General features: G+C 36.0%; 1 long non-coding RNA gene across 1 annotated transcript in view; it reads left to right on the forward strand.

The window, feature by feature from the left end:
• The first annotated feature begins 233 nt into the window (after positions 1–233).
• Positions 234–23,190, forward strand: part of LOC120518052 — a 28,659-nt gene continuing 5,702 nt past the window's right edge. Inside the window, exons 1-2 of the long non-coding RNA XR_005631166.1 lie at positions 234–365; positions 9,180–9,292. This is a non-coding gene — a long non-coding RNA (uncharacterized LOC120518052). The remainder of the gene's footprint in view (positions 366–9,179; positions 9,293–23,190) is intronic.

The raw sequence follows: 23,190 nt of genomic DNA on the forward strand, positions 1-23,190 counted from the left end.
AAAAGAGAGCTAAGTATTTAAATCTATAGCAAAAGCAGGAATACGGTATTTCTAAATGTCTTATAAATGTAAAAATCATGCTGCTATGCTTTTCTGAATGTCAAATAAAAGAAAAAAAAATTCCCAGCTAATTAAATGCGCTCAGTGCTATCAGGTGTTGTCACTGATTAGGAATCTGGTTGGAACAAAAACCTGCAGCCACAGGGGGTCCCCAGGACCGAGTTTGGGAAACACTGCTCTAGAGGTAGCTAATAGGTGGACAGTCCCGTGGCTCCTAGAAAAAAGTTCTAATTATGGAAGAAGTAACAGGGTTTGTTATGGAAGTCATTTCAGTTTCACATTCCTATTGAAAGTGGAGTAGAGAGGTGAGTAGGACAAGGGCCCAAAGGCCCTTTTGAAAGAAATGAGAGCAGAATGAGGAAAGAGAGACAGAAGCAAGTAAAAATAAGTAGGTAGCCACCTCCAAAAGGTACGGAGGAATTCAATACATACTGTATTTAGGTCTAGAGAGGCAGCAGGGCAATTGTTTTCCTCCTTTTTATTTGTATTATTTTCCTGCTAGCATTCCTCTCTCTTAATAATTATTATTATTATTATTATTATTATTATTATTATTAGTAGTAGTAGTAGTAGTAGTAGTGCTTTGATCTGCTTGCCATTATTTTGGGTCAAGATATTTTAAGAGTGTCCCCTGGTTTCATGTTCTCTTTAGTACAGGTTTTGTTTATCATGTTTTTAATCTAGATTCAGGATTATCAATTGGCAGCCCATGGGCCAAATACATCCTATGTGTAAGTTTTATGTGGCCCAAAGTCATCATCTTCTAACATGATTTTTCAGAAATGTTAAAATTTTGTAAAACCTATAACCATCAAACATCTATAACATCAGGAATACACAGAGAGTTTGAAAGGGACAGGTGATCAATTCAAGGCAAAAAGACACAATTTATTATAAAATTTAAATAATTGATTTCAGGTTTGTTGCTTCAGTTCCACAGTGCTTGAACTTTAGCACAGGATTGTGGGTATCATACCTATTATTTAAAAATCCTGCTTAGTTTTTAAATAAAATCACACTGCTCTTTCAAGGCAAAAAAGTTTTCGTTATTTCCACATTTGTCCCATTCTGAGCTGGTTCCGAAATAAAAACACATGATTAATGTTTGCTTTAAGAGTGAGCAGATGTGATATATCAGTAGTGAGTTGTAATCATTTTAACTTGTGTCATGCAATTGAATGAATATATTACAAATGGCAGTAAAATCAACCACCGTTTAATTTGGCACCATGTGTAGCCCTGATAAAGGTACAGAGGGTTTACATTCATGTGAATGTAATGGATGTGGCTACACTTAACAAAATCCACATTGGCCAGATATTTATGTGGCTCTGCTAATAATGCTGTGAAGCAAGAAGCAGACCTTTCTGTTGATACGATCATATTTATGGAAACTCATAATTGCCGGGGCACAGTTAGCATTGCTATTTTTTAAGCATATTTCAAACACAAAATTTGTATTGTTTGTTGGGCCAAATTATAACAGCTAAAATGTGCCAAATATATTTGATTTGTGCTGGAGGGAATGGGATTCCATTTCTAGTTAGGAGTAATTACTCTCAGTAAAGGCTAATTCTGGTTTATCATACAGTTTAATCAATGACAAAGTCTTTGAAACCAACACTGCAAAGGTGGTTTTACTTGAATTCTGAAATAATGGTTTCATTTTCTATTCATAAGTTTTACTTTAGAGATGTAGCCTTAAAGTATTAAAGAAAAGAGGGAGGGATCTGGATTATTACTGCACCATGAGTTTACGACATTTGAAAGTTGAATTAATTTGACTTGTTCATTAAATATCACTCTTCAGTAAGTGTTATTAATAGGCTAATGTTTTCTCCATATACTGATACAAGGCTGGATGGAGTGATGGCACTGACATTACAATTCTTTAATTTGTATTTTTAATCATTGATTTTAAGTAGGTTTATTTTTTGGTTACTGAACAGAAGATATTACTGAATATATTTAGCATATGAACGTGGTACAATAAATAATTCTAACATGTAAATGCTATGCTGAAATTCCCCATTCATTATTGTACGTGAACAATGTGTGTGTGACGTGAATGAGTAAATGACTGGATGAGAGGGAGTGAATGATGGAGTGTCCCTGTTAATGTGTGTGACACAACCTGTATTTGCTCTTTAAGAATCTGGCCGCAGGTCAGATCTATTTGATAACCCTGATGTAGATGTCTCCCTCTCTCCAGTCTCTCCAATAAGCAATACTTTGTATTTACTTTGAGGTGACATGATCTTCTTCAGCCATGTAGTATTCCCTGAAATAATTATACACTTGAAGTCTTCCTTTTGTATAAAATCTGAACATGGTGGCAAACGTATCATTTACCAGATGAACAAGATGAATTTTCACACTTGTGGTAACAAATTTAAGAATGTAAGAAGTTTGAAAAATTAGAGTACTCCAGTCAGTTCATACAGTAAAGATGGTTAACTAAAAGTTGTGCTGTCCTAATATCTCATCCAGACATTTTTAAACGTTTTCATATTTTCCAGTTGAACTACGTAACTCAGTAGTTTGTTCCAAATTCTCCAGGTTTTGTGGGAGTAGTAGTACTCTCTTGAAAAAAATAGTGTGTGATATACAGGGTTAGACAATCCATTAAAAATGTTATGAAACCAGGAGAGTAAATTATTTGGAGATGATAATAAACCTGGGAGAGGAGTAGTGGTTTCACTTATGACTAAACCTTCTATTCTACTGTGGTCTTAATGTTGGTTCTTCTAGTAGATCTTTAAAGACTTTTTCTGTCTGATTATGAGCAAAAATGTCAGTCTGGCTTATCACTGAGCTCATTTTGTTTCTTTGTCTGTGCATTTGTAGTTTAGTCAGTAAATGGGACAAAATCATACTGTTTCTTGGTTCAGAATAAAAAAAGTCTGAAATAATACCAGCTTGTTTGATAATAATGGATTTTTCCTTTTAAACGGGATATGTGAAAGGACTTGTTTTAAGTACTCAGTTTCAAACTTTAGTGTGATCAAACCACCCCGCATAACATTTCACAAAGCAATTAACAACATTACATTACCAGCATCAAAGAGGTTTGCAGAATATCATTTTCCACCTCTGGATTAGTGCCAAATGCATAACTTCACTGTCAATGCCTGTTACAAGGAAACTTGTACTTGCTTTCAATTCCTCAGGGCAAGATATCTGTAATACACCGCTTTATGCTTTCTCATCACACCTGCTAATAGTTGCAATACATAGAAAATTAATTCTGTCTCTATACAAACAAGAATCAGACAACATAAAGACACATTATCCCTGCTAGCCTTTCACCACTGGTTGCCATTAAATAGAATACATAATTATTTTATAGTTTTCTTTGTACCTCTCAGTTCCTGCTTATGTCAGATATCTTCTTTGCTGACATTTCAGGAGTGGACCTAGAGCATGAAGGTCACAGTCTGGTCAAGTGTACTAGTTACAATTTTGATTATGTCTTTTTTCTCTTTTTGTAATGTTCTTCATTTTTGTAAATGTCATTATTTTCTCCCACTTCCCTGTGTTTTCTCCATTTTTTAAAATTTGTTTTTTAGAATTTCCACCTTTAGGTGTGACACAGTGAGTTCAGTTTAAACAACTTGTCAGCCTTAATTTTTTTGCTAAGGATTTAGCAATTCATTACTTCTATTGTTTGGCTCCCTTTTTGTGTCTCTCTGTGTTTTTTTGATAAATTTTGTTGCTTCTCAACAGTGTTTCTTTTGCGCTTGTTCATCATTTTTCCTCTTGGATTTATAGAAATTACTTTAGTTATTTTGGTTTTCCTTTTTTTAATGTTCAGATTAGATTAACATTTTTTAATCCATTGAAAAATGTGCATGCATAAAGCAGCAGAAACATAAAAACTCGAGATACAGATTCATAGAACAAATAATACAATCAATCAATACATACAGTATATAAATTGTGCAGAATTTGCAAAATTAACTTAATGAATAAAAGCACTTAGAACTTTGGGAGAAATTATTTAGTAATTAAAGGAAAATATATAAATATTTTGTATTTAGAGTTGTTATTTTTGGATTTGACTTGTTCTGGAATTTGTGTTACTTTGAATTTTGTTTCTATGGAAATGTTCAAGATCTTTTCTTTATTCAGGTTTATAAATTAAATTAAAAAAATAAGAATTTTGTTTATTTGAGCCAAGGGTTTTTGTGATTCCCCTTCACCTTTTATGGCTTTTCCTTTTTGGCCTCCTTGGAGTTTATTGGTCTTGTTGGCTTTGCCCTGGTTTTTGATTTTTGTGTGTATTGTTTGTTCAGAACTTGCATCGTGTAAACAGTTCCCTATTGCGGGACACCTCCAAATGAATAAAACAAATCCATCTCTAACCTGTCTTCCTTTTGCTTGCTCTTTTAATTTCCTAACTTCCCCTCTTGTCTAAATGGCTCTCTCCTTTGGTGACAATGCACTGGTATTTACCTTTCACCCCTAATACTCAACTTTCCCCCGGGAGGTGTCCTGTACCCTCACAAAAAGAACTTTCCCTTATGCTTCACCCACACAACACCTCTCCATGCAGCAGTGAAATGTGCCACAATATTAAAACATCCTTGAAAAATCCTCAGATTACTTGTGTCACATAATGCAACTGGCAGATATTATGTTAGTGCTCATGATGTTCCACATTTTTATTTAATTTAAATATTGTTAAATAATTTCCGGACGGTTCCCCTACCGTCAACTCTCATATTCATTGATCATTGGAATTCTCCCATTCATATAGCTGGCTACAATGCTATTAAAGTCCATGTCCTTCTAAGAGTAATAAAAGGAAATCCTTATGCCAACTGCCAGTCCAAAGCACTTGTTGACATGTAACTGTGACGGCTGATCGCTCCCTTGTGTATCACCAGATAATGGGTATCACAAGTGGAGAACCCCTACTTTAGTGGGTTTTGTTTGTCTTCTGCTGATTGTTTAATTGTTTTTGACAGCCGACTAGTGACACTCCTAATTAAGTGACCAATCCCAGGTGACTTAGTTTGTCTTTGTTTAACACCTGCAGTCTAATTCAGGAAGTCTGTTTCAAAGTAGTATTGGGTTAGTCTGTGTTCCTGATTCCTGTAATTCATTCCCAGTTTCTTTTAAATTTAATGGTCTTTGGACCTCTTTACTTCATTTTTGGAACTGTATTTAGGTTTATGAATATCTTAGCCTTAGTGGTGTAAAGGAAAACATTACTGTCTCAATTTGTAAAATGCTATAAACTGCCTGCCTGTTTAACAAGGTCATTTTGAATCATTTGTACCCGGCATATGACTGTAGAGATGATTCATATAACATTTTAACATTTTTATTTTGCTCACTGATAATGTTCCTGTAGATTTTTAATAATGTTGTATCTTTAATTTTTAGATTTTGCATGTAGTTTTTTTATCCTTGATTCTTAATTAATATATCAAATATTTGTGTGTGGCCATGCTTTTCTACAGTTTATATGTCCTTTCTATGTGTTGTTTTTGGTAGCAAATTATAACAAATTATTTTAAATTATATTTGTTCTGATATGTTAGGTCTTCTGCTTTTTATTTTTTTTTTGACATTTTATGCCTTTGGCCCATTTAAGTCTCAGGTGGTTGCCCAGTCAGCGTGATCTCTCCACAGTGGCTTTTGTGGCAAGGCAACCAGACATCAACAAAAGGATACACCATCACACATAGAAGGCTACATGATCCAATATAACAATCGATACCTGCAGAATCATACAACAAGATCATGGCAGTGTGCAAGAAAATGAAATTATCCTTATTCTTTGATCATACTGTAAATTCTAAATTGCTAATGAATAAAATTGTCAAAGGAATGCAAAAAGTATGAGATGAAAACAGAGTTAAAAAAGAAACAATCATAAGTATTAGGGGTCTCATTTATGAAATATCCTTAAATTAATGAACACATTTGCACATAAAAGGCGATTTTACTAAAATCTTACACCACATTCATAAACCGTGATCAAAACCTCAACTTTTTCTTACTACCCTGCGTAAGTTCATAAATACAAATCAATCAAATATTGCACATTATCAGTTCATTACCATAATCCACACCCATCAACGCCCCAGATTTTACCATATAAGGATGTGCTGCCACATAGGCAGGATCTGCCAAAGTGTAAACAGCAAAGAAAGAAAGGAAAAAAACTTAAAAGAAGCCGAGATTGAGGTACTTCTGACCAAAGTTGAGAAAACAAAAGACTTATTCTCTAGCTTGATTAGTAGTGTCACTGAGTCAGGCAGAGGAATTGTTTAGAAAGAGGTAATGAATGCAGTAAATTCAAAAATAAAATGGAAATGGTTTGATATGGAATTAGACACAAAGAAACGCATAGCTGCTTTCCTTATGCAAAGTGTTACAAGATGGTGCCAAATGCCAAGTAATTATCAAATACCTGATTAACTTGTGTTTTCTGCATTTTTAATAATATAAGACATCTTTGCATCAGAGTTGTGGTATTATTTGGTGATGTGTCATAATTAGTGCTGCACTGGGGTGTTCATCCGCTGGCTCTTCAAGCACTGTGGGTCAGGTTCATTTGGTATATTAGGGAGCTAACCTTCCTTTTTCATTGCTACACTATGAAAAACACAACAGGCTTATAATATTTTTCACACCTATTCAGGCAAATATAAGAGTGCTGTCCTTTGTGTACAAGCACAGCCATTGTGTCTTCAAAATTCCATTGGTGCGCTTGATAACAGCACGTATTGCTGCATGTGCATGATTATAAGCTCATAACTATCATAAGCCATGTCTTAAATGGATAATCCCTGTCCATAAAGATAAAAAACAATTTGCCTATTTATACCTCTCAAATTAATACATTTTAATCTATAGTAGACACTTTTACTGTTACACAGAATCACATATATGCTGCACAATAACAGAATGTGTTTATAAGAAAAGTGTTTTCTATTCATATATGCAAACTCTGATGCGCCAATGACCCTGTGTAGGTTGGCCATCCCATAAAATCCTTGACTAACTTCCACTTGCCTTTCCTCACCATATGAGATCTGGATATAATCCCTCATTAGTGTTAATATATATTAAGTACTCCAGGTAGTATGCGGCTCATACATGGCTGAGAAATCCCAGACCTGTGCAATCTTCCAAAGAAATGTCCCTCTAGCCAAAAAGCCAAGCGTCAACAGGACTTATGGGTATACAGGTTTGGCATGGTTTCCTGTTGTGGTTCTTTTCAGAATATGATCCATAATAGTACATAAATGCACCAGAATGAGTCTGGGGAGTCTAAAACAACTGATCAACTATTCATCACTCTCTGCAAACTCATCATCGTGATCCCGGAATCTGCACTCTCTCCTCAGTGTTTCCTGAGCCAAATCATGCAGTAGTGCGAGTTCAGCCATTGTTACATTCATTCAAACCAGGTTCAAATCGATGCCCTTTTATAAGAAAATACACTCAATTAGTTACAGACCTATGTGATGTGTTTACTTAGTAACAAAATAAGACACCTGTGTTGTTAAATAATCATCAGACTAGTTGTTAATTTTACAGAGATTTCGTTGAAGGATGTGATATCTTGCAGGTTTGCTTATATATAAAGGATTTATTTTATTTTATTCATTTAAAATGTGTATTGTGGAAATGGCATTCATATATCATGCATTTTATTATTTAAACACACACTACTCTTGGTCCTGAGCATATATAAGACCCGTTCATTTTAACGAACAGATGGTCCTTATTAAAACATTGATAAATACCGGATTTTTCCTCTCCGAACGCTTTACGACCAAATTCACTCTGCTCATGTTTCATGAATGAGACCCTAGATTTCTAGGAATTAAACTTGACTATGGGCTTTCAGAGTGGGTCAAAGGAAAATGCTAGACTAAACGGCTCTACAACAACATTTATTTCTATAACACATTTTTATACATGAGATGCAGCTCTAAGTGCTTTAGAAGATGTTAAAGAGAGTAACAAGAAAAGAAAAACAGATTAAATTAGGTAAGAATAATAATGAATAAGTAAGAAGGAATAAATCAATACAAGCATACATAGCACAAACATATATTTCATAGAAAAGTAGAGTCCTTATATATTATATTGTACAGTAAGTCTCTCCAGATGAGTCCGATGATGTGGTCAGATGGCATGGATGACAGAAAAAAACCAAAACAAAACAAAAAAAAAATCTCCAGATAAGCTTGAGAAAAAAACAAAATCTTCATGGGTTTTAAGGCCAAAGACTGCCCACCCCCCACTGGGCATTTTAGCTAACATAAATGTCATTCTTCACTGTATCAAGGCTTTGTCTCAGAGGATATGGTGCAGTGGGGCTCGTGGATAGTACCCTCTATATTTATAATACACAGAAGGCTGAGGCCAGAGCAAAGCACAGATCTCATCCCATTGACAATTATATTCTAAATCATTAGTTGCTGTCATTTTCTAGAGGGGTGTTCTGATTACAGAGCTGGGGGCACTTCAGAGGTTACTGGGTAGAATCAGAAAGCCTTGGCATCCTATCCCGTTTCTTGCTCATGTGGCTGTGCTTCTATCTACCTTATTTTCAGCAGTGAATTGAATGTTGCCTGTTTTTGGAAAACATTTGGCTTAAGCTTCCCCAGTCAAGTGTATACAGTGCAGAATGAAATGAAATATGACAAATCTAGCACTATTCACTCCATTAGATGCTTACATTTTTTATGAAAAGACATCTTAAAGCAGGAGTGATTTGAGGACAAGGTGTTACAACAATAGAGGAGAAACACTGGTTTAATTCATTTGCCAACCTTCTATTGTCCAACAAAATCTTTGGCTGCATAATGTTATGTATTGCTCCTACACTTTCACAGAGTGCTAAATTTTAATTATGTTGTTTGAAGGTTCATTACCTGGTATAACTGGTTGTCCTTTAAAAACTGAGAGGCCACATGATTCTTAACTGAATCCATTGTTGTGTCGGTTTATTCAGTTCATAGCCAATGTATTCTGTAGGCCAGTGGCTGGCTGTGAGGTTCACAAGCAATGCAAGCAAGACTGTATTGAGACAGACCAGGCACCATAAAGCATTGGTGTAGGGACTCAGTGTGAATTATTCTATTTTCCAGAGTATACCTTTTCCAGGGCATTACCTGTCACCATGCAGTTCATTCCAGCACCTCTTCTTGCCAGATCAATTTTGAGGAACAAAGTCTGCTCATTCCTGTACCCAATATGCCAAGTAAGTACAATCACTTGCTGAGCTGTGATGTAAAATTGTAATTATGAAGGAAATAGCTTTGGCCATCCAAAAATGCTGGGGTGATGCCACAAAACTGTCCAGCAGTCTAGGAGCACCTCACTGTTTCCACAGCATCTGACAACGCAATGAGTACCCATTCATGGTGTAGTTCTCAATTACATTTGTACCTATACTATAAAATCAAAAAAATTTATGTTGTTAACTGGTTTTAAGAGAAAAGGACCCACTAATGATTCTGCATATGCATTTACTTTTCCTGATGACTGTATAATTTTGTTTCTAATGTTTGTTGGTCCGGAGATTCTACCCTTATATTCATTTTACTTTTTCCATTTGAGTTTGAATTATTTGATTTGATTTATCGTGTTGTTTATTTTTATGTTCACAATGCCATTTGCCTTGTGATCACAAATAGCATAGTTTCTGATGTCTCTAATTGTTTTGGTAGGATATAAAAGGGATCAGTATATTCGGTATCCCTCAATTTATAACCTCTGTCAAAATAAGTCTTTTACATTAGTCAGTGCTGCAAGAAAAGATCTATCTTGTGAGCATATAAGCCTGCTTTTGTCCTTAACTTTACACCAATCTTTTGCCCTTTCCATCAGATATGTTTGGTTTTTTTGCTCTTCCTGGCACTGATCCTCACACTGCTTTGATGATTCTCTTGCCTTGCTGCTTAAATATCAACTCTGTCATTTAATTTCTTCTCTGACACTTGCAATAATACTTGTGGTTTACATGTATTTAACACATTCTGTGGTGCTCTTGTAATTTCTTATCATCATCCTATTCACCCAAAAGAATAAGAAGAAAGTAAGTAAAAATTTAAATACACATCACATGCAGCCACTTGCAAAACTAGCTTTCTCAGTTGGCTAGTTGGTGTAGATTTGGAACTACTACTCTAAGCAGTCATGATAAATAAATGGGATTGTGCTCTCATACTAACATGTTTACTATTAAGTTAAATCAAGCAGTAAGTTTTAACACATTATCAAGGAGACATTTACAGAAAAAGTCAAAAGTTTGCACATAAAGTGAATAGTCATGGTTGATTAAAACTTGATATGGCCCTGGCACCATAAACCATAGTTGTAGTGGAGTCTACAGAAAAAGGCAGTGTTTGACTAACTGTGAATCAGGAAAGGTTTTAGTTGAACTTAAAATCTTGGTTTTAAACTTTGATATTTAACCTCAACTTTAGAGAAACTCAATAATTTGGAATAAATATTTCATATACTTTTTCTGAACAACAGTGTCTTTGTAATCAATCATGACATAAGAAAAAAAAACTTGCTTTGCTTGCAAGTACTGTTATATACAACAAAAACAAAAATGAAATAGTCAACACTGAGCTGCTGTGAAAACGCATAGGCTTTAAAATTCAGTAGTTTTACTGATATTATGAGCTAGAACATCTGTTAAAGTAATTAACTGCTTTTTTAGTTATAAAACTCCATCCATCCATTATCCAACCAGCTATATCCTAACTACAGGGTCTGCTGGAGCCAATCCCAGCCAACACAGGATGCAAGGCAGGAAACAAACCCGGGCAGGATGCCAGCCCACTGCAGGGCACACACACACACACACACAGAAACCAAGCACACACTAGGGACAATTTAGGATCGCCAATGCACCTAACCTGCATGTCTTTGGACTATGGGAGGAAACCGGAGTACCCAGAGGAAACCCACCCAGAGACGGGGAGAACATGCAAACTCCACGCAGAGTGGACCCGGGAAGCGAACCCGGATCTCCTAACTGCGAGACACAGTGCCGACCCAGTTATAAAAATCAAACTGTAAAATACCTAATAAATAGTTTAATGTAAAGAAAAGTCTCATTTTTGTATCTTTACTAATAAAAGGCAAAGCCCTCACTGACTCACTCACTGACTTATCGCTAATTCTCCAAGTTCCCGTGTAGGTAGAAGGCTGAAATTTGGCAGGCTCATTCCTTACAGCTTACTTACAAAAGTTGGGCAGGTTTCATTTCGAAATTCTACGCGTAATGGTCATAACTGGAAGCTATTTTTCTCCATATACTGTAATGGAGTTGAGCTCGATGGCCGTGGGGGGGCGGAGTTTTGTGTGACATCGTCACGCCTCCCACGTAATCACGTGAACTGACTGTCAACGCAGTGCGTAGAAAACCAGGAAGAGCTCCAAAAAGCGCTGAAGAAAACATGCATTATACAATTGAGAAGGCAGCGAAACAATAAGAAGCGAGCGAGTGACATTTACAACCATATTCATGAGTGCAGCTACTTTGGAAACAAAGCACGGTGTAAACCTAAAGTTTAAATTAAGTTAAGACAGGCTGCCACTGGCGTTTGTCATGCCCACGACTAATGTGGGAAACAAGTTTAATGAAAGGACACAGGATATAAATGAGAGTTTTGATCACTTTGTAACTAAGTTAAAATTGCAGGTGAGACTGTGTTTGTGGGGGGATTGACAGTTAAGGCTGGTGGGGGAGTCACGTCATCATCTCCCCTCCCATTCACCTCATTTCGCTCTGAGCTGAGCTCCGCAGCTAACGCAGTCTTGCGGAAGCAACTTTGTGACGCTGCCACCAAATGCTCACAGAAAAATCCACAAGTTAATACACACGCTGTCTCTAGAGTTTCTCCACACTCTGAATCCTCCAGGCACTACTTACAAAAGGTTACATTGACAATCGTGTTACATTATTTTTAAAATGTTTCCTTTTCTTAGCACAAGCACAGCTGAGAAGCTTCGATGCATGTGCTCCATAACGCGTTTAAAAATAACGCATTTAATCACACTTTGCATTCCAAGCAACGGGGAACTTCTGTCAATGCATGATTTCCTGGTACACTGATTACATTGATGCAAACATCAGAGCTTCAAAAATGTTTGAGTGTCAGAAGAAAGCGCGTTGCTAGGACTGATTTGAGGAAAATTTTGTTTCAAAAGACTACCCTGCGGAAGCCTTGATAAAAGCGTGGTTTTGTGCAAACTGTGCAAAAAGGAGTTTCCATACCATCCAAGCACATCAACCTTAAGGTACCATCTAAATGCAAAACATGTTACAGCGAACACAGAAACTGTGTATGCTGTTAGCACTAGCAGTAGTGGTTCGAGTACCAACAAAAGGTGTCGGCAGCCCAAACCTGATGAAATGACTGGCTTCAGGACCAAAATTAGTAAGTCAACATTGGTCAAACACTTACATGCATATTCGTGAGTGCAGCTACTTCGAAAACAAAGCACGGTGTAAACCTAAAGTTTAAATTAAGATCATAGACAGGCTGCCGCTGGCGTTTGTCATGCCCACGGCTAATGCGTGATAAAAGTTTAATGAGAGGACGCAGGATATAAACGAGAGTTTTGATCACTTTGTAACTAAGTTCACATTGATGGTGAAGGGCTGTGCTTATGCAAATTCCAAGAGACTGTCTTTGTGGGGGGGATTGACAGTTAAGGTGGGTGGGGGAGTCATGTCATCATTTCCCCTCCCATTCACCTCATTTCGCTCTGAGCTGAGCTCCGCAGCTAACGCAGTCTTGCGGAACCAACTATGTCAGGCTGCCACCAAATACTCACAGAAAAATCCACAAGTTAATACACACGCTGTCTCTAGAGTTTCTCCATACTCTGAATCCTCCAGGCACTACTTACAAAAGGTTACATTGACAATCGTGTTACGTTATTTTTAAAATGTTTCCTTTTCTTAGCACAAGCACAGCGGAGAAGCTTCGATGCATGTGCTCCATAACGCGTTTAAAAATAACGCATTTAATCACACTTTGCATTCCAAGCAAAGGAGAACTTCTGTCAATACATGATTTCCTGGTACACCGATTACATTGATGCACACATCAAAGCTACAAAAATGTAACAGTCGGAAGAAGGCGCGTTGCTACAACTGATTGGAGGAAAATTTCATTTCAAAAGACTACCCGACGGAAGCCTTGATAAAAGCGTGGTTTTCTGCACATATATATATGTGGATGTATATGTATATATACTGTATATATGTGTGTATGTGTATATATATATGTTTATGTGTGTGTGTATTTATATATGTATATATATATACGAGTAGGAGACGCGGGCGGATTTAAGGCACCTGGGAACACATTCGCCGGCAGGGAATGGTGGGGTGCTAACTTTCTTCCCTCTGCTTCCTCATAGGAAAAAGGACGCTCCGCCACCATAAGCCAGGTTTTGACCGCAGTACGGTACTTCCGCCCTTCCTCCGCCATCTTGTCCTGACGTCATCAATCCCATCCTCCCTCACGGTCCTTCCCAGCATTCCTCCACTTCCAGCTCCTCCCTAATAAAATGGCCGCCGACGCCATGATACGGCGTCGTGTTTATGAACTGTTTTGTTTATAATTTTGACCATTTTTTTTCGTTGTGGATTGTCTACAATATACGGGGCTGGCAAACCCCAAACCTTTATGCTGTCTCCTCTTAAGTCTTTTACAATATATATATCTATACTAATAAAAGGCAAAGCCCTCACTCACTCACTCACTCACTCACTCACTCACTCACTCACTGACTCATCACTAATTCTCCAACTTCCCGTGTGGGTGGAAGGCTGAAATTTGGCAGGTTCATTCCTTACAGCTTCCTTACAAAAGTTGGGCAGGTTTTATATCGAAATTCTACGCGTAATGGTCATAACTGGAAGCAGTTTTTCTCCATTTACTGTAATGGAGATGAGCTTCAACGCCGTGAGGGCGGAGTTTCGTGTGACATCATCACGCCTCACACGTAATCACGCAGTACGTAGAAAACCAGGAAGACCTCAAAAAAGCGCTGAAGAAAACATGCATTATATAATTGAGAAGGCAGCGAAACAATAAGAAGCGAGCGAGTGACATATACAACCATATTCATGAGTTCTGCTACTGAAACAAAGCACGATGTAAACCTACACTTTAAATTAAGTTCATAGACAGGCTGCCGCTGGCGTTTGTAATTTAGTGCCTGTCCATATAAGGCCGTCCGTCAGCGGCAATCCAATAGCAAACTGCCACGGGTAAATATTCACGGGTGAAGGACTGTGCTTATGGAGAGGAAGATGAGATGGTCAGGGTGGTGTTTGACACAAACTCAGCGAAACTGCGAGAGAAAGTTTTAAGTGCCAGGACTAAGGTAACATTAAATAAAGCTATGGACATAGCACGAGATGGCACCAGCACAGCTGGGAACCTTCGATGCAAGTACACCGAGTGGCTCACATGAACTGACGCAGTGCACAGATAAAAGCAACAGTTCCAAAGAGCTGAACAAAACCGAATTACACAATTGAAAAGGCAGCAAAAAATATGAAGCGTCTGATAAGCATATTCATAAATGCAGCTACTGTGGAAACAAAGCACACGGTGGAAAAAGTCAATGTCCCGCTAAAGGAAGACAGTGTAAAAAAAACCCGTGCATGCAGTGTGTCAGGTCTCAGATAAAGAAGAAGACAAGCTGTTTATTGATGCAGTAAGAAACTAATCGATGAATGAAACCTGTCATCTTTACAACGATTGACAAACACGGAATGTAACTTGAACACAACACATCCTACAAATACGAACCTGATTGAAAGAAATAATGATAATCAAATCCTTGATGACAGCAACACTCAGTAACACTCACAAAACAAATACTGTATATTGACAGTCATGTTACGTTATTTTTAAAATGTTCCCTTTTCTTTTTCTACCTTTTTTTAACACACTACTTCTCCGCTGCGATACACGGGTATATATATAAATGTATATATATACCCCGATCTACAGTACATACTCTCGCATAGAGAAGCCACACGCTGTGGCGCAATTGTAGAGTCTTCGTCTCTAATGCCGAAATTCGAGGTTCGATTCCCGAGAGGGGATGCACTGAGTATGTACGCGCGCTACCCGATTCATTTTACCTTCGCATCTCCTTGGTTTTGGACGTATGAAAAAATATTCGGTTAACTCAGAATCATGTTACGTTATTTTTAAAATGTTTCCCTTTATTAGCACAAGCACAGCTGAGAAGCTTCCATGCATGTACTCCATAACGCGTTAAAAAAATAACGCATTTAATCACACTTTCAATTCCAAGCACACGGGAACTTTTGTCAATGCATGATTTCCTGGTACATCCATTACACTGATGCACACATCACAGCTACAAAAATGTTAGAGTCGGAATAAAGCGCGTTCCTAGGACTGATCATTTCGACTACCCGAAGCCTTGATAAAAGCATGGTTTTGTGCACACTGAAAAGCAAGCAAAATTAGATGCATTACAGAAAGCGGACTTTGTGGCTCTTACTGGGGATCATTGGACTTCCGTGACCGTTAGTAATTCTAATTACATCTAATTATAAAATGTTCAATGATCACACTGTTTTAGTCTAATGTACAAAATAATTTTGGCTAAGGTTACTCAGAGTTTAAAGATTAAGTTGGTCAAATTACCTTTTATGTTTCTGACTTATTTTTTTAAGAAGAAAAACTGCACTTTATGTTGAAATTTTGGTTATTATTATTTAAAGACAATACTACCACTTTATTTTAAGTCTGCCCAATTTTAACCAGGGATGATATTTTTGTTTCTGTTTTGAATTCAAATGCAGTTTAAAGGCTTTTTTTTTTCAGAAATTAAAACAGCCTCAGTTTACAATATTCATGTCCATGTCTATTATTTGATTCTGTCACCCACTAAAACCGTTTTAAATTAAAAAAAAAACATTTGCGATTTGGGGCAAATTTACGTGTGCGATTACATACGATTAATCAAGATTAATTCTTACACAGCCTCTAATTAATTGGATTAATTTTTTAATAGAGTCCCACCCTAATATATATATATGTGGATATATATATGTAGATTTGTATATATATGTGTATATACAGTATATATGTAGATATGTATATGTGTATATACAGTATGTATATATGTGTGTGTGTGTGTATATACAGTATGTGTATATATGTATATATATAACTGTGTGTATATATATTTATATATATGTATATATATGTTTATATATGTGTCTGTGTATATATATATATATATATATATATGCCAGCAACACTCATGACAATGACAAAACAATTACATTGTCAATCATGTTACGTTATTATTAAAATGTTTCCTTTTCTTTTTACTTCTCCGCTGCCAATCGCAGGTATTTTGCTATATATATATATATATATATATACAGATATATATAAATATATATATAAATAGATAGATATGACAACAACACCCATATCAATGACAAAACAATTACATTAACAATCATCTTACGTTATTTTTAAAATGTTTGCTTTTCTTTTTCATAACTTCTTTAACACACTACTTCTCCGCTGCGAAGCGCGGGTATTCTGCTAGTATATATATATATGACAGCAACACTCATGACAATGACAATGTCAATCATGTTACGTTATTATTAAAATGTTTCCTTTTCTTTTTCATTACTTCTTAACACACTACTTCTCCACTGCGAAGCGCGGGTATTTTGCTAGTAACAAATAATCCTAAATAAACTATTTATCAATGGATGTATCTATCCATCTAAATCCACATCCAGAAAATACATTAGAACCCCGATTATCTGTGCCCCAAATAAAACTGAGGTTGCACATTATAAATAGTTTGTCTCATACTACTTTTCTTATAATTCATATTTCATATACTGTATACAATATATTTTATAATTCATGCTCTATCCTGAGCATGTAAATCCTATACTTTTACAATGAGTGTGACTTTGTATTTTTCTTTGTTTTTAAATAATATCAAGGTGTGAAAAGATGCTTAAAAGTGATACTGTACCATATAAATTGGCAACATTTTTATAACCGTAATTTGTTATCCAAAATGGACATGGTCATCAAGTTTATCTATCCACATTACCTCAGACAATCAGAGTTCTACTGTAGCATTGTGTGAAAGTAATCTTTTCTGATAATTCTGATACTTTCTACTCAGACTAGAATCAAACTTCAAACTGTTAAAGCCACCAAACCAGAACTGTGCCTTGTTCCTTTTTTTGTTCATTGTAGATAGTACATAAAAAATGAAGCAAAAAAAAAACAAACAACTAATATCATCACTATATTTAAATGGGTATTTTTTATGTATTTCATGTATTTGCACCTTTATGTTTTCCTCAAAACAAATGGGTTTTTACCTTGAGGCTATGAATTATGATTTAAGCCTTAAAACTGAGTTTACAGGCTGCTTGATGTCGTCATCACTATCTGAAACAATACCTTCAATAGCTACAGCCCTACATTTTGAGAAGAAAGTGAAACACAGGAATAATACCCAAGAGAGTTAAGGCTCAGGAAAACTGAATACAATTTTGTTTGTTATTTCTGGTCCTTTGAGTCCCCTTGTTTCTTTTCTAAGAGTGCAGTCAAAGATGTATATCTTTATGGAGTAGAAGAACGAGCAAGTGGCTAGCATCTTGTCTTTTCAAGAGAATGTAAATTTGAGAAAACATTTTGTAATCATACCTGTAAAAATATCTCATAAAGTAGAAGGAAGAAGTAGCAGACAAAGGCTGACATTACAACACCAAACAAAAACAATGGATACTGAAACTAGGTTATTAGCGTGATGTACTGTACTTAAAACACTACCTGAAGGTCATTCAGGGCACAAGCCTGCTAAAATATAGTAACAGGTAGGACAGAATATACCACACATAAGTGCACAGTAATTCATTTTTAAACAGAGGCAAAACGAATTTTAAAGGAGATAAACTAAGGTAGAATCCACACCTAATCCTCCCATTTACTCATCACTGACATTTCATATCAAAAGTTTCGTTAATGTACAAGTTGTATAGATGCTGCACGTGACCTTTCTTTGGAATGCACTTTTCTAGGTTTTCCTTTGATAAGGCTGTTCAAACACAGGCAAATGCCATTCAGAAACATTCAGTGTTGTGCTGTTTGCAACATTTGGTCAATGAACACATAACCATGTGCACAACCTTCTACCAATTAACAATTAACATCTTGCCTGAAGTAGGGGCATGTGCTGCCTCGAAAGTTTGCATATTGTAATCTTTTTAGTTAGACAATAAAAGGTGTCATTTTGCTTGACTTCTCATTGTATCAAATTAACAACCAAAATATTGGACTTGCATGCTCATAAGAAATTATTAGCAAATCTGAAGGACACACACTGTGCGCTAAAGAAAAATGTGAGTGAAGGAAAGGATGCTTACAAAGTTAACACAGGAAACAAATTCACTCAGAATAGCAGTGTGGTTACCCTTTCTTTTCTAGATCCACTTCCCTGACGTGGCTTTATAAATACACTGAAATTAACCACATATTGTTTATTAGTTTAAGGCATCTGATTGTAATTAACCTGTAACAATATAATGGTCCATGAAATGGCCAAACTATTCCAAATACCATAGCTGCTTTAACGTTGTTACTCTCACTGAACCTTCTTCTTCTTCTTTCAGCTGCTCCCGGTACAAGTTGCCACAGCAGATCATCTTTTTCCATATTACTCTCACTGCACCAATCGGAGCAGCTGATCGGAAAAAGAATTATCAGTATACAGCATCAAGCACATGCTGCCTCAGCCATGCTGTCTATTGAACTTTAATGACAAAATAAACTATTTTGAGATTAAAGTTGACATTTCGGGCTTTTTTCCCACTATGTAGCTGTTTTTTTTTTCTCTGTACCCTAATAAGCTTTCATAATAAACTCAGATGGTGGGTTACGACTCGCCTTTTCACAGCGACTTTGATATGTGACAACTTCTTTTTTTATTTCAGACACTGTGCGACTTTGTGAACTTGAGATTTTGAGTTTCTCCGACACTCTATGTCACTTGATCAACTTCCTTTTGTTGAGAAGGAGAGGTTCTATATAAATAAAATGTATTATTATTATAGTTGTAGCATCCCTGCTGACATGACTGAAAGAATGAAGGGGTAAAACAAGACTAGCCTTACCAATATAGGATATATATATTGTGAATACATGTTTGTCTCCAGATAAAAAAAAAAAATGCTGAAATGTTTCTTGCTTATTCTTCTTCGCAGATGTGCTAACATCGTTTATTTAACAATTTCAGTTTTTATAAATTTATTAAATATTTTTCAATAAATACATTTTTAAATATTTTTCAACCTAAAATGGGCAGGTAGTAAGAAGCTGGAGGTCACTAAATATTTTTTCCTTCTCAATCAGAGATGGTCTTTTACAGAAAAAACTGACAACAGACAAAGTAACTTTTTTTTCCCTCTCCATTAAAGAATTATAGGATAGGAACCAGCTGTGGACTGGTTTCTCACACATATCCAGTTTAGAGTGACCAGTTAACCTAATATGTAAATCCTTAACCTGTGAGTATCAATGACTGAGTCATCGTGCATACAATAGGCCAGAACACAAAGGTGAGATCTTCTGAATTCAATTTTTAACTTTATTTTTGCTTTTTTGGATTTTCATTGTTTTGTAAAACAGACATTTCTTATGTTTAATAGAGTAATAATGGACTGGACAAAAATGAAGTGCAAACCCTTATTAAGAGTGTTCAATGTGACTTCAGATTCAGGTTATTATGATGTATACATAGTATAATGAAATTATTACTTGCACAGCTCCTCAGAACAGTTGATAATACTACAATACCATTAAACATACACATAAAAAACACAAAAAAATTGTGTAGCATTCAACATATGTAGTGTATATAAATATATGCAATTTTTACAGTATATAAAGTATTTGCAAGTATTTGTACATATATATAGTAGTAGATTTCCCCCATGGCTGTGCTCACGTAGTAGTGAAACAGGACAAACTTTAAAGATCAATAGACATTGGCACTATATCTGATCGTGTTCAGCTCTAATGGAAAAGCGTTCCCCATGTGGGGAGAAAAGCACATGGAGCTCTGATCTCTCTTTCAAAAACATCAAACGTTACTCCTTAACAATCTGTAGATGATAATGTCTGTTGAACAAACAGGTATTGCTAGCTAAACAGAGGCAAAGAATGCTCCAACACGTGGCAAGAGGTAGACTGACTTGAACGGAGGCTGGCATGTGAGGATTGCCCCGCATCCCTCCCCTCAGCCTGCAGTGTCTGTCTTGGATTCGCATAAATAAATCAGTACCGCAAGGAAACTTTGAGAGAAGTCACCAAATCATCTGGAATGTTCAACCAAATTAGAGAAAAAAACCCGATTTAAATCCGTCAAGTAGTTCTCTCGTGAACTACTATAGATAAATAGATAGATAGATATCCACAAGTTTGTTATGCTACAATACGTATATGTTCTTATGACTTACTGACTGACTGTTCAGCAGCCTCACAGCCTGTGGATGCACATTCTCCATGAATCTAGAAGTGTGTGCTCTATGACCCTGTAATGTTTGTCAGAAAGAAGCATTTAGAAAAACAACTTGGAAATATTAGCGTGTTAAAATATGTTAGGTATGGATGCATATCAAAGATGCTGAAAAGAAACTGGGCATCTCTTGCAGGTTGTAGTGGTGCCAAGAAAAAATATTTCACCAACAGTCAAAGCAGCAAAAACAGTATAACAATTAGCATGGCAGTGACTTCCTTCATATCAATGCCTGGACATTTACACAGATGTTCTTAGGTGTTAACTGCTCAAATGAGGTTGATGGACTGATTTGTCTCCTTTTCATTATCAGACCTCTTACGTTCTTATGTTTCTTCTCTTATACTTGATCCCTGTAAAAGAAAAAAACTCTTTAGAGTTCTTATTCATTATAAAAAAAAAAAACCAACAAGGCCACTGTTATGTTTTAACAAGTATTAGAAAGAAAAAGAAGTAAAACTACATACAGTAACTCACCAGCACAACCTGCCAATGATTACATACTGTACATATTGAGATTTTGAAATTAGGATTTGAAGGTTTGGTTCAGGTCCTTACAATCCTTAACAGTTTTGATTTTGTTTGCTTCTATTTAAGTTTTTGTTTCTTTATTTGGTCAGCTTTGGGATTTACTACTAATTTAGAATTCATTTAGATTTACTCCACTTTTCTTTGATTAATTATTTGTTGAATTATTCTCTGTATTTTCTGTCTTTTCTTTATTCTTCTTCTGTTTGGGAAAATTAAGATTTCTGTTGATAAATATTTCATTCATTTTTGCATTCATTTATGGAGTTTTAAGAGCAATGAATCTCTTAGGACTCTGGGGTTGGGTGTTTGGATTTTCTTTCTATTCCTGTGGGTGGTACTTTAAGGTGATTTTAAGAAAATCCCTCAGACAAGAAAAACTAAACCTTAATTTCTAGTGATATTCCAGCCTTTAAGAATAAGCAGAAGTCTAAGAAAGTAGATAACAGGCTTGACAATCAAATCAAGAATCTAAAAGAAACGTTGACTAATATAAATGGGTTAGGTAATAGTCTAAGATGTACACAATATAAACACTGTTCCTAAATATATTGGCGCTATTAAGAAACAGCAGGCTAACAGATTAATTGACATGCATCTGTGAATAATCTCGGGACTTCTGAGATATTCTGTTTAATTAGCCTGCGGAAAAGGCTAATTATCTCTTTTGCAGGGACAGTCAGGAAGTTTGCTTAATTTTTTCTAGGGGTAGTATAATACTTTATATGGTACCATTAAGTATGTAGCTGGCAAATAAAATTTCAAGTACAAAAGACAAATTCTTACTTATTAGCTCAGTGCTGTCCCATCTTTCTCTCTCTCTCTCTCTCTTCCATTTTCTTCTAGACAGCAGTAAAAGAAAACAGGGATTACAGTAGAACAATTGATTAACAATATATCTGTTTGCAATTAAACACATAATAAAGTTATAAAGGTGAGGAGAAATATCTCTAGATTATAAAAATACATCTTAACACATTATGGTTTACTTTTCACTTGTGTAGTAAAACTAATTGTTACTTAAGAAAGGCAAATCTGTAAAGATAATTTCCTCTTAAGTCATTAGGAGTATATAGGTCAATAGTACAAAAAATAACTTTGAAGTTTTACAAGATTCGTTTAGTGTGTCTTCTATTCTTTCTTCCTCACTTCCTATCAATGAAAAGGACAGGCCACATGACAGTAAATGGCATATGCAAAAGGCCCGAGGGGATGTACCAGGGCTTCAAGAGGCTTTCTAGAGTCTCTCAAGAGTCTATAGTCTGAAAAACCCCAAAGTCTCCGCTGTACAGTCCAAAGCTGCTGCCTGCATTCCCTAGAGGGAGTAGTCAATAGTTTACAGCTGTACCTTCAGATGGAGCTCTTCCTGGGTTCATTTCTGTGCCTTCGGAAGAGGTGTTGACACCAGTAAAATCATTCGGGCTTTCTTATCCTTATTTTGTTCTTTAATGTATTACAGTTGTTGATTATTTTGCCTTTCCCTTGTTTAAGACAATATGGATTTTCTCAGGTACTGTTGGCAATGGTGGTTCAGTCAGTTGTGAGTTATTACGAACAGGGACCAGAAAACGGACCACGACATGTAGTCACACAGGCAAAGATTGTAAATGTGAAGACAAAACAACAACAACAACAACATTTATTTATATAGCACATTTTCATACAAAAAATGTAGTTCAAAGTGCTTTACATAATGAAGAATAGAAGAATAAAAGACACAGTTAGAAAATAAAATAAGTCAACATTAATTAACATAGAATAATAGTAAGGTCCGATGGCCAGGGAGGACAGAAAAAACAAAAAAAAAAAAAAACTCCAGACCGCTGGAGAAAAAAATAAAATCTGTAACGATTCCAGACCATGAGACCGCCCAGTCCCCTCTGGGCATTCTACCTAACATAAATGAAATAGTCCTCTTTGGATTTAGGGTTCTCACGGAAGGACTTGATGATGATGGTCACGTAGACTTCTGGCTTTAACCAGAAG

The sequence above is a fragment of the Polypterus senegalus genome, chromosome 1, assembly GCF_016835505.1.
Source record: "Polypterus senegalus isolate Bchr_013 chromosome 1, ASM1683550v1, whole genome shotgun sequence".
Taxonomy (NCBI): domain Eukaryota; kingdom Metazoa; phylum Chordata; class Cladistia; order Polypteriformes; family Polypteridae; genus Polypterus; species Polypterus senegalus.